At 45.4% G+C, this 11,982-nt stretch overlaps 1 pseudogene; it reads left to right on the forward strand.

Annotated features, from left to right (window-relative positions):
- Positions 1-3,050: 3,050 nt before the first annotated feature.
- LOC146198742 (gamma-secretase subunit Aph-1 pseudogene) lies at positions 3,051-9,676 on the forward strand (annotated as a pseudogene).
- The last annotated feature ends 2,306 nt before the right edge of the window (positions 9,677-11,982 follow it).

An 11,982-nucleotide genomic window follows, 5' to 3' on the forward strand; every position in this document is an offset into this window, starting at 1 on the left:
AACTGGATAAGCTCTTTTCAATATATCCATAAACCATATTGCAGCTTTCTACTTCTGAGATTCGAATCTACTTCTACTGCGCCACATCAGTTTCTTTGTCTCTATTCCTGCTTAGACAACACCATACAAATGAATATCAATACGTATAATGCATCAGCGACACACGCGGTTATATTTAAATTTCCTCACTCGTGCCAGGTCATTAAGAATGCTCACTCAATCGAGGGTTCGCTTTAGGCTTGATACACTTCTTTGATTAACTAAACACTTTCAATGCTGTTATCACGTGCAGAACACATTCGCATCTGTATGACGAACAGACATTCCCGTCATCCACAACCTGTGAAGGCCCAGGACACCATAAGCATATAAAACAGTATACTTTTATTACTTTCAACAGGGAGGTATCAATTTTAGTACGTGATTATGGGGAGTTTGTTTTTTTTTTCTTTTTTTTTTTTGAGTACGCTGTCCGGTGTCCCGACAAAAGGCAACCTCCCCAAATCAATGAAGACGTGTTCAACTGTTTCGGATTTTTTACACAACAAGCAATTAGCCTTCCACGGTACGAAGGTTCCTTCTGCTCAAACCATGTCTCGACAGGAAAGTATTAGTATGCAGCTGGAAGAGAAATGTTTTCTACAAACCCGTTTTTTCCTCTGCACCAAAGTATAATCGTATATATTCAAAGAGCAGGTTGCCCTCAAATGCAAAGAGTGTGGCATCGACGCCACTTTAAACCACATTACATGGAGGTGCGCGTCTTATTCGCCACACGCCGATTTGCTGCCAGCTCCATATTTGGAGGAGTTGGAGGCTGTGCTGCACTGCTCGGACCCGGACGTCTAGGCCCGCGCCACTGAGTGGGCCACAAAGATCGTCACCAGAACACAAATGATGGCCATCTGAGGCAGCCAAAACCTCACTAATCCATCACCTCTAAAACCGATGGAAATAAAAGATTTATCACTCATCCATTAATGACATGCTTTCCATTAGTTTCAGTGCATCCTCTGCTGGGCCTCCACAGTGCACAGTCTCATGTTGATTGAGTCTACATCCAGTTTCTTCCTTTGTACTGAGGCTATATACTCCAATGAAAGACCTGCGCGCAGTATTCGAAAGGACACAACTTTTCGATAATACCCAGTCACTTTCCGACTGATTACACTGGATGCAGATAAGATAAATTCCAGCAGTGCGCTATACATTCTTGCCTGAATAATAGTAGAAGAAATTCATCCCTTTCATAAAGCAAGATGAAAAAGCGCGATACATTGTGCCTTGCAAACAAGTGAGAGAGCCCAAGGCCTCCTTTCGAACTCTGGGATACAGGTTTATGAGACTAGTTTACTCACAACTGTAATTCCAGATAAAGGCAGCAAACACACGATGCATGCCTTGAACGTTTACGCGAGACATGAACATCACTAACAATATATGCCAAACCTTCGCAATCAAAAACATTGCAAATTACATATCGTGCGAACGCTGACAATCCGCGGCATTGCGACGTCTTTGTTTTATCTTTCGTCACTTCAATTTGTTCGCTCCAAAACTGATTCGGTTCCCGATTGTGCTAGAGTGATGTATCGTAGTAAACTGCATACGGGCGAATTTGACAGGTGCCACATCCCAGCTTCCATGCCACCACCTTATTCAGTACCACTGCGCCACATCGGTCGCCTGTTTCTTTTTGAACGGACTGACACGCCTGTATAGCCGTATGAGTCTCTTTAATTTCTATTATTGCTTCACGCATAACTCACGAAGAATTTGCAGCATGGGCTCCACCGCAGAGGCAACATTTGTAGTTTTGTTCTGAAAATGCGTTCGATTGAAATGTGTTTGAGTTTGTTGCTGTTGTTCACCGAATAACAGATGGAGCATGCACACACAAGGGGATCGGCGAAGAATTGGGTAGCTGTTTGTTGTTGCTGTTGTCCAAATAACATATGGCACATACCCACAGAGGAGGATCGGCCAAGAATTGGGTGGCAAAGAAAGTATACTTTCATGTTATAAAAAAAGGAAAAAAAAGAATATGATTGGGGAGGTAGAAGAAAGGAAAGAAAAGGTGAAATAAATGAATTATAAAATGAAAAGTCGTAATACACACGGGAAAGTGACACTGGAATTGTAGAACAAGTGATGTTGAAATATTTAGCAAAACAAACGATTTGACTCTTGTAAAAAATTTTGCATGACGGTTGGTTGGTTGGTTACACAGCTTTTATTTCCATCTGAAATGAGCGTCCTCTTCCCCGCCCCCGGCACGCGTGCCGGGGAAGACGGGGAGTCGTGCGCCCGCGGACTAGAGGCTGGCAGGGCCCTAGGCTTGTTGCGGCCTCTTCTGCCAGATGAACGGTGCGGTGCTGGATCGCAGGGTCCGCAGCAAGGTATCACAGGCTACTCTGCTTGTCATCATCCTTGGACACAGTCACAGGTCTGTTTTTACCGCCATCCCACAATCTCTTGGGATGGCGGTAAAACAGGCCTGTGACTGTGTCCAAGGATGGTGGCGCCACCTTAACTCTGCGCTTCGGGTGTCGTCGTTTACATCTTCATCTACACCGATAAATTTGCAGTAAGTGCCTTAAAAAGGCATCCTTCATCCTAATAAAAGCCTAAAGCACCCATTAAATACTTAGCTAATCATGGCAAGGCGTGGCAAACCAAAGCTAAATGAAGCAGCGCTTAGCTTAAGGAGTGCTCAATTTTGCTTCTGCGCGCTAAACCACCGCTATTTATTTATTCATGCATTTGATTCGCGTGTCATAGATTTAAAAAAAAAAAACTGAAATGAAACGAGTCAGCATTGCAAACTTTTGCGGCCAGATAACAAGAAAGTGAAAGGCAACCCGAACATCGAACGATAAACAGGCAGAGAAATCTCCAAGCACGGCACGTATATATGCGTGCATATCACACGAAGAAGAAAAGAATCCGACGGCCTGGTCGCTTGGTCTTGTCTCATTCGCCTCTGCCGAAGAAAACAAACTGCGGAGGTCCATTCTTTTGGGAACTTGGCTCATCAAAATAATCGAGCCATGACCGTGGTCGAGTGCGTGGGCTGCTCGCTGATCGCATTCGGACCATCGCTGGCCGCCTTCTGGCTGACGGTGGCTGGCGAGCCGAGCCGGCTCGTCGTGTTCCTCGTGTCCGCCTTCTTCTGGCTCCTGTCACTGCTGCCGTCGTCCATCGTCTGGTCACTGCTGCAAGCCCTGTTCGGGACGCAGCTATCCGCCGGCATCGTCGCATCGGTCTGCTTCCAGGTACGCTTCCATTGGCTGACACGCTTCGGCTGAGCCGTAAGAACTGCGCCGGCTAATTCGCTTCAGTGATGGGATATCTTCAAGGAGGAGCAATGTTGACTTCAATAGTTTTGGTGTAGTATGGTATGGTATGGTATGGTATGGTATGGTATGGTATGGTATGGTATGGTATGGTATGGGGTAACGTAGGGTGTGCAGTGCTGTCCTATGTTATTTCATGGTATGATATGCTATGGTACGATATTGTTACGAAGCGGCAAGCCGATGAAGACAGGAGACAGAACATGACCGATGGCGATGGTAGATGACGTTTAATGAATGTTCGCGGGCCTAGCGCGAGCGCTCCTTCCCGCGCCACTTCCCGCTTCTTCTTCCTTGTCGTCCGTAACAATATGTTATGGGATACGGTATACTACGATCGGTTTATTACGACACGGTACCGCACAGTATTGTATGCTATTGTTTCGTATGCTGTGCTATGCCATGTTTTTGCATGATATGATGTGGTCTGGTATTATACGATTTGAAATTTTATTTCATGGTATGGTGCGGTATGGTATGATGTGCTATGTAATTCTATGCTATTGCATGGTATAGGTATTTTGTGGTACTTTGGTATCCTATACTATGTTATTGCGTGGTATATAAATGTGGTGTGGCATGCTGTGATATTGCATGATATGGTAATGTATTTAGTATGACACTGTGTATGTTGGGTACATGTCTTCGTGCTAATCTTTGCCCCTACGCCCGACATGAACTCGGTAGGCATTGTATATATGGTATGTATGTATCGCCTTTGCGAAAAGTAACAAGGCAGCATGGTTTGCTTCCCGTTTATATTCTAAACCCAGCATGGATTCCGATAGGATCACATCTTGTCCAGAAGAGAGGACAGGAGCTCTCCTTTACTTTTCACAGATTTAACACTTCAGAAGTGGTACGAATTCACTTCTACACGACTGAGAAACTGAACAAGCAGCCTGGTTTCTTTTGACAAAGACGGTACATACGTATGGATGCATGTATGTACCCCTTCAGCTTTCTGGAAGATCATTTTTAATTGTGTGGCAACTATGGAATGCTGTAAGATTGCATGAACATACTGCGGCAATGGGTTAACCTTGAGACTCTTAGCAATATCTTGCTTATAAAGATTACCCTGCACTAGCACCGAGTAGTTTATACTTCCGTAGAAAAACAACGGGGTGCGTGTTTTGATACTAAATAGCAGAGAAAAAAAACTGAGGACGCTGTTGTGCCTGGCCAAGGCCGCCCAGAAATTCAGCCGGACGCCAAACTTCTTCGGCGAACGCCTCCTTCACAAACTCTGGATACTTCTCTGCAAAGCAACAGTGCACTGGAGGCGAGCCGTACCAAAAGGACAGAAGCGACGTGTTTTAACATGCGCTGAACGTCCAGACAGCACGGCGCGCCGTGGCCCTGACGGTGAACCCCTTCTCGCCCCGCGGCATATTTGAAGCGAGAGCGCAGCAAGCTCTCCCATTGGCCCTGCGAAAGTGCTGCCGTCGGATTGGACCATTTTGAGCGTCAACGGTTCTCGGCAACGGAGTCTCAAGTGCTTCCGTTCGAGACTCCGAGTGTGAGTTCGTCACGAGCGTCCATCGGGAGCAGTTCGCCCCCTGACAGTGCGGACGCGGCGGAATCTCCCCGGCCGTCGCTGCGCGAGTACAGTCGCGTATGGCTATGTTAGCTTTCGGCCCCAGAGCCGATCTTGTTGTGTAAATACCTGTAAATAGTGTATAAAGCCTTTTCTTCATCTCACCAATGCCGACTCGGATTCATCGCTACCGCCCAGGGAGCTGACAGCCCTCGTTCACGAAACGGGTGACGAGCGCTGCGTTACCAACTCCTTGGCACAACCCTGTTGACGGTGGGCTACTGTGTGATAAATCCACCGGAACAACAACGCTGAAGATCTGCGTTTAATGATTGCAAGCAAATGATCACAAAACTGCTTTTCTCAAGCACACCAATGGTAATTTGGACTGTTGGCAGACTGTTGGCTCAGATCTCTCGCAGTTTAATGATTTGATGCATAGTTCCAAGATGGCGCTTACTCGCTTAATTACATTACATAATTACATAGTTACAGTATTATGTGAAAGATCATACGGCGCAGGTATTAACCTCTGCTTTAACCAGGCTGTACGAACGTTTCTGCGAGGCCTAGCAGTAGCGCGCTTTAAGTGAGATCCAAGGGTGCCGGAGGGTTCCAATTACTCTCTCCCTATGGTAATTTTGTTCTGAAAGTAATTCACTCACTCTCTGTTATGCCACTCCAGCTGTGATGTCAAACCCTTTCGACAGAATGTGATTCGCTGCTCACGCCGGCGCAGTTAGATTCTCCAATGAAACGCAGTCGCGTTCAACATGCAACGGCGCGCGCCGACTAAAGTGTGCAACAAGCCAGACTGCATCCACGACTGTCTTGATTATTGAAATATTGAATGAACGCAGGGGGTCGTTTTGTGCTCAGAACTACGATTTTTAATATGTGAAAACCATAATTCTGACTTGGAAGTTAAAAACAAAATCTAGCTATGCATACAATGTTGAATGCTATAGGCTCTCAACGTTGTAGGCAAACTCATTCTTTCTTTTAATTTGTATAATGTTCTATTAAAATCAATCTCAAGTTGGCATTAGAATACGAGGTCCTACTTTCCGCCATAAAATAATTGATCGGAAGAGGTCGACAGCAGAAGGCTTCAACTAACATATCCCAAGTGCCATGAAATACCGTGCTCTGAAACCATTTTTTTATTCGGTTTGCCATTTACTTACGACAGCGAAATAACATCTGCTCTTTCGTTGAATTTGCTTCCAGAACGCAGTATTGTGTGTGGTTTTTCAATATAAATTCACGGGTTTTGAAACAAAATTCTGTACACACTAAATATAAAAAAATTCAGGAGGAACTTTGACGACGATCTAAAGTGCGCAGAGGCGAAAGTCAATTGCGCAATTGTGACGTCATTGCGCGTGCGCAGTGCGTGAGTTTAAGAGATCTTAAAGCTTACTGGTTAATTATTATTGAAAAATTAATCAATTATCATTAACTTATTATCAGTGACTAATTATTACTGAATTAGCTGCCAATTCTTGACTAATTAACCAGTAATTGTTTACTAGGCAGCTAATTATCACTGCAGCCATGAAATTAGGAGACGCCTGCTTCTGGGAAAGAGAGCAATGGTTATCCTTGACCGCCTAGTAAAGAGCAGAGACATTAGTCTGCCAACCAAGATCCGTATAACTCGTGCTATGGTCTTTCCAGTTGTGATGTATGGATGCGAGAGTTGGACTGTGAAAAAGGCTGACCGCCGAATTGACGTGTTTGAATTGTGGTGCTGGCGAAGACTTTTGAGAGTTCCTTGGACTGCCAGAAGATCAAATCAGTCAATATTGTCGACCATAAACCCTGACTGCTCATTGGAGGGTCAAATTCTAAAGTTAAAGCTCAGCTACTTTGGTCATCTGATGAGAAGAGAGGAGTCGCTGGAGAAAGATTTGATGTTGGGAAAGGTTGAGGGTCGCCGGAGAAGGGGTAGGCAGCGAACGCGATGGTTAGATGGCATCCTCGAGGCACTGCAGATGAAGTTATGTGATGTTAGGAAGATAGTGAGAGACCGGAAAGCGTGGCGTGACATGGTCAATAGGGTCACGAAGGGTCGGACACGACTGAACGACTGAACTGAACTGAATTATCACTTACGGAATAATTAATACATATTACCTAATTATTTTTAACTAATGCTAATACACCTACTACTGCATCATTGATTATCTATCAGTACTGAAACCATCCTAATCCTTCTGAAGATGATTGAGAGCTGCCGCGGATACACGGACTCACGCACGGACACGCCGGCGAGTGACGAACCGTAAAAGGCTTTCGCCTTACAAACACACGGTAGAAGGAACAGGAATAACACGCACAAGACGATGCAGCTGCCGTGACAGTACGCACATTTTTTCGCTCAATTCCTTCGCTGTTTCCCCAAGTATGTACGCTCAAAAGCACCCACAGAAACATCTATTCGCCCGTCCACCTGCATACGCATCGTACTGGCGACGTGGATACTGAGTGCTTTACAGAACTAGTAGTAGACGCTGCCAATGGTGAGCCGACCATTCGGATGGAGAAGTTCCGCATATTCAGCCTGCGATTAGGCTTCGTGTTCGGACGCGGGCTCACCGCACTTTTCGAACCTTGCTCCCCTGAACCTGCCTGGAATGGACTAAACGCATGCCATATGCCTAAAGCTGATAACGTCCTTGTCTGTGGCGAATTCTTCGACGACGTGGTGATTTTGCGGGTGCGTGGAAAGATGTGCAACACTGCGTACTCGCTACTGTGGGCAGGAGTTGTTTCGCTTCCTGGCGTTCCGGACACTACGCCAGGCCGAAGTGGTGCTCGGCATCGTGACACTCGTGGGTGGAGACGACGAGACGCTGTCCCGCTACCGAGCCGTGTTCGCCTACGTCTCTGGGCTGGGCTTCGGCGCAGCCAGTGTGGCCTCCTCGATGCTCAACATGCTGGCCGACGCCGCCGCTGGACCAGGCACGTCGCATAGCAAGTGCGAAAGCTCTCCTGCGCCAGAATGCAACTTTTGTCAAGTGCTAATGTGTAGTGGCCCCATATTTTTGTGTGTAAAGTGTATTGGTCATTTAATGTGCGAGATGCAATACACTCTCTTTTCACGGCACAGAAAAATGTTAGAAAATAGGCGCTATGGTATGTCTGGCTCTTTCAGTGTAAATCATGTTTACTTTTAGTGCGAAAGCACCGAGCAAGGGAATGGTCAGTCTAGCCGAAGCTGCAAGTGTTTGCCTGGAGTGCGCAACCAGTACCCAGCGAAAAGAAAAACATAAGCGCGCAGTGCATTCGAAGCCAGATATTTCTTCGGGCAATTCAATACGGAACGTCGTTCTTATCACCACAGCCGAAAATCCCACGTGATAAACTGCAGCGCACTCTTGCGCTGTGCATTACACGTCTCCGTGAATTTCCATGTATGCCCAAAAGCTTTCGCATGTCTTACTCGATTTAACTACGTTAAAGCCCTGCCATTCTTTGTATAGTATTTCCTTGCCGCGAAATGACAGGTACGTCTACGCGGATGCTTAACCCATATATGCCGACATTATTTCACTTAAGAATTCAAAATTATCAATTCGTTCCTTAAAAATTATTTTCTCAGAGCTGACTTTTCAGCTACCTTTCTATCTAGAATACTCGACTGTAGGTTACGAAAGCTCTAAACATGTGACATTCACTTTAGAATTTCATTTATTATCACACACAATGGTTTCCTTACAGCAATGCGCGAAAAGTATTTTTCTTGAAGAATCTCGATGTACTCGACCGGATAGAATCAGAAAAAGAAGTCCAAAGACGAGCAGCGGATGTTTTTAAACGCGCACCGCGTAACGCATGCACATAAAAAATTTACCCATCTTAAACGTATACGCAGAAAAAAAAAAAAAAAAAAAACCTGGCCTATATAGAAGGCTAGGCATATACTTGTTGATACGTACTGTCGAGTGGGAATGAAACCAGAGAGAGATAATTAAACGGTTATGCAAGAATTTCGAACATTTTAAGTTCCGCAATTTGATTATTCTTTCGGATTGACTTCCAAAGAGCGACCAATAAAAGGCAGGGAAGGGTCATGTTAAAGCCACATCTGCGAGATTCTTTCTACCGCACCTTCTTGATTCATATGCATTTTATTCTTCAATCAGTTTTTTTTTTCTTTTCGTCCTGGGCAATCCACGTCGTCCTATGCGTAGAACTGTACGAACAGAGATTTTAAAGCATGCTACTCATTACATGCGCTTCATTAACTCTAATCATCAGTTCTAAACAGCCATGTGGGTTCTAAATCTACATTACCCACATTTCCTTGGCGTGACTACCAAGAAAGCATACTTTATTTCAGTCTCGCCAAGAATCTTCACCCGTGCCATCCAATTTTTCCTCAGGCACGCCGGGCTTCTTCGGCGACGAGACGCGAGTGGACTACATCCTGTATTCGGCTACGGCCGCCGCGTTCTCGTTGCTGCACCCCATGTGGAGTGTGGCGGCCTTCAATGCACTTCTCTTCCGGCGTCGGTGCCTGCTGCTGTTCGTGCCGGTCGCGCACCTCTTTGCCTCGTGCTCGACGTTGCTCAGCCAGCAGGCGCACCAGGACGAGATCTACGCCGTGGTGCCCTTGACCGCCGTCGCCGTAGTGCTGTATATGTCCACCATGACGGCCTTCGTCACGGCAGGCGGCTCCCCGAGGTCCCTGTGCGCTTGCCTCATCGGCCTGGTCAGCAAGGCCAGAGTTTCCGGCTCACAAGAAGGGGAGAAACCTCAGGCGCAGCGCTGATGGAAGAATCATCTGAAAGCTCATCGGATAGATCCCCGAAATGGTCGCCAGCGCATTCTGCAACAAACATCAATGGCGCTTATTACGTGATACAAAACATGCGACATCGTCTTACTTTTATAGTTTAAATCGGACACAATAAAATAAATGGACAACAGGAACTTAAAGATGCTTATAGCATGAACGTGCAGAACTTCGCTGTACTTCGGTAATGCATATGACGGTTGGGTTCGGTTTTGGGCATAATTTGAGATTGTTCTTTAATGCATAATCTCTCCCCCCCCCCCCCCCCCCCATGGCTCGTATAACCAAACGATAAATTTTCACATTAGTTTTATAAAATCCAACTAATTGCCGATGACCCTGTATTCTGCGTACGTACCGGTGCACTGTTTTGCCCTGACACGCCTTGGTGGAATTCTTGGTGAAGTTCTGAACTATATGCACGATTCGCCTCAATACGCATACAGATGACAACAGTGACGATAATTGGATTGCTGCTATACAGGCTTACCCTGTACATGCAATATTTGCCTCTAGCCAGGTTTTAAGACACTTACTCGTGAGCTGTTGCTTCAAAATGAGCTTATGCATCGGCCTCCAACGTGTCAGAAAAGTAGACTCCCTCAGCGCTAATATTAAGGTGGGAGCCTTTCTAGACTAGTGGTGACGTTCATGGCTGTGCGCCGGGAATGTCCTTTGCATGAAATTAAATCTCTCTACCCCAGAAAATCGAACCACAATTCTCCCCCGATTCTGAGCCGAGCGCACTCACCGCTACTCCAAGCCGGGCTCGTGAGAAACCGACCTTAATTATCATAGTGTAGCTGGAAGACAGTACTGATGTTAATGACGCTACATTTAGTGATAATTATAATGATGGTAGTAGCGATGACAGTGACAGCGCATTTAGTTGACAATAGTAGTGCTAGTATGATGATGATGATGATTATATGATATAGATGAAGATGAACTTAGTGAAAACAGTCCTGTAAAGTGGATTTCGCTTTTTCCGCTCTAAAGCCCACTTTTAAGCACTCTTTTTTTTTTTTTTTTGCTCCTTCCAAGGTAACTTTGCTGCCATAAGAACAGTTGAAAGATCTGGTCAGAAACAAAATGAAGTTCGCTCATGCTTCGCCTTAAAATTCAACGCGATATCGTTTTTAATACTCCTTTTTACTCCGGGAATGCTTCTATACTTTTCGGTTAAGTTGGTCTTTGGGGAAAAAGGTGGTGTAGTGTCTGTTGCCGACAATGTTGTGGGCACCTACAATTCTGAGGCACATATGTATTTGGTTCGAATCTCTTTCGCAAACTAGCCTTCAACTTGACTATCAGATGGATGCTAAATAGGAAACGAAACGATATGACATCTTGAACGCTGCGCAGAGAATTGTTGCGTCACAATTTCTATAAGCAATACTCTGTTTACTTTCTCCGACACCATTTTCCTCAATTCTGGGCTACGGCGACGCCTTTTCGGCCGAAAATATTGCGCCCGCTTCGTGTGAAAAAAACAAAGAGAAGGCCATTGAGTAGCCCTAAACACAAGGCTTCAGTTATTTGTTATTGCAGCCTAATTATTGCTAGGTTACAAGCGTTTAACCGCACGGAGATACAAGCATGTGGCTAGGAATGTTAGCACCAACTGGAAATAGAGGCGAGTTTTCGTCGCTAGTTTCGACCCCGGTATCCATCGTATAAAAGGATGGATGCCCTGCCAATATGTAAATTATCCTTGCACTCAGTAACGCGCGTTACGTGTCAAGCAGGTTTGATTAAACCACTGGTATAATTAATCAGTTTATTTTAGAAAGCTTGGCCAAACGCTCTTGTGTTGTAGAACAAATCGTGGTAGTTCGAATACTAAACTTTGAGAATATGTGAAGACTGCGCATGAGTGCCTCTTCTCGTCATCACCCTTCAGGTGAAGACAGTTACTGCAGGGTGACATAATGAGGATTTCACACAGGAAAAATTGAGAGAAGCATGCACTGACCAGCCATGAGGCAATACCCAAATGAGCCTGGCAAGGTGATACGACCTCAAGGAAAGTTTGTACTTTGTAATTGGCTCATGCCGAATGTGATTTGGTGGCGCATACAGATATAATACATTGAATTGTGACTGGCAAGATTAATGTTGGCATGCATTTTGCAATTACATGGAGAGGCCCACCTGTATTTATGCGCTATCTTCCCTTTCTGCTCTTCGTTCAAACATCGTCGCGCCAATCGATTAATCTTCAGTGCCAGTCTAGTTCGCAATCGAGACGATCACTTGTTGGAGCCTGGCAGCGATGGATT

Source organism: Amblyomma maculatum, chromosome 2, assembly GCF_055883805.1.
Source record: "Amblyomma maculatum isolate TAMU_Amacu chromosome 2, ASM5588380v1, whole genome shotgun sequence".
Taxonomy (NCBI): domain Eukaryota; kingdom Metazoa; phylum Arthropoda; class Arachnida; order Ixodida; family Ixodidae; genus Amblyomma; species Amblyomma maculatum.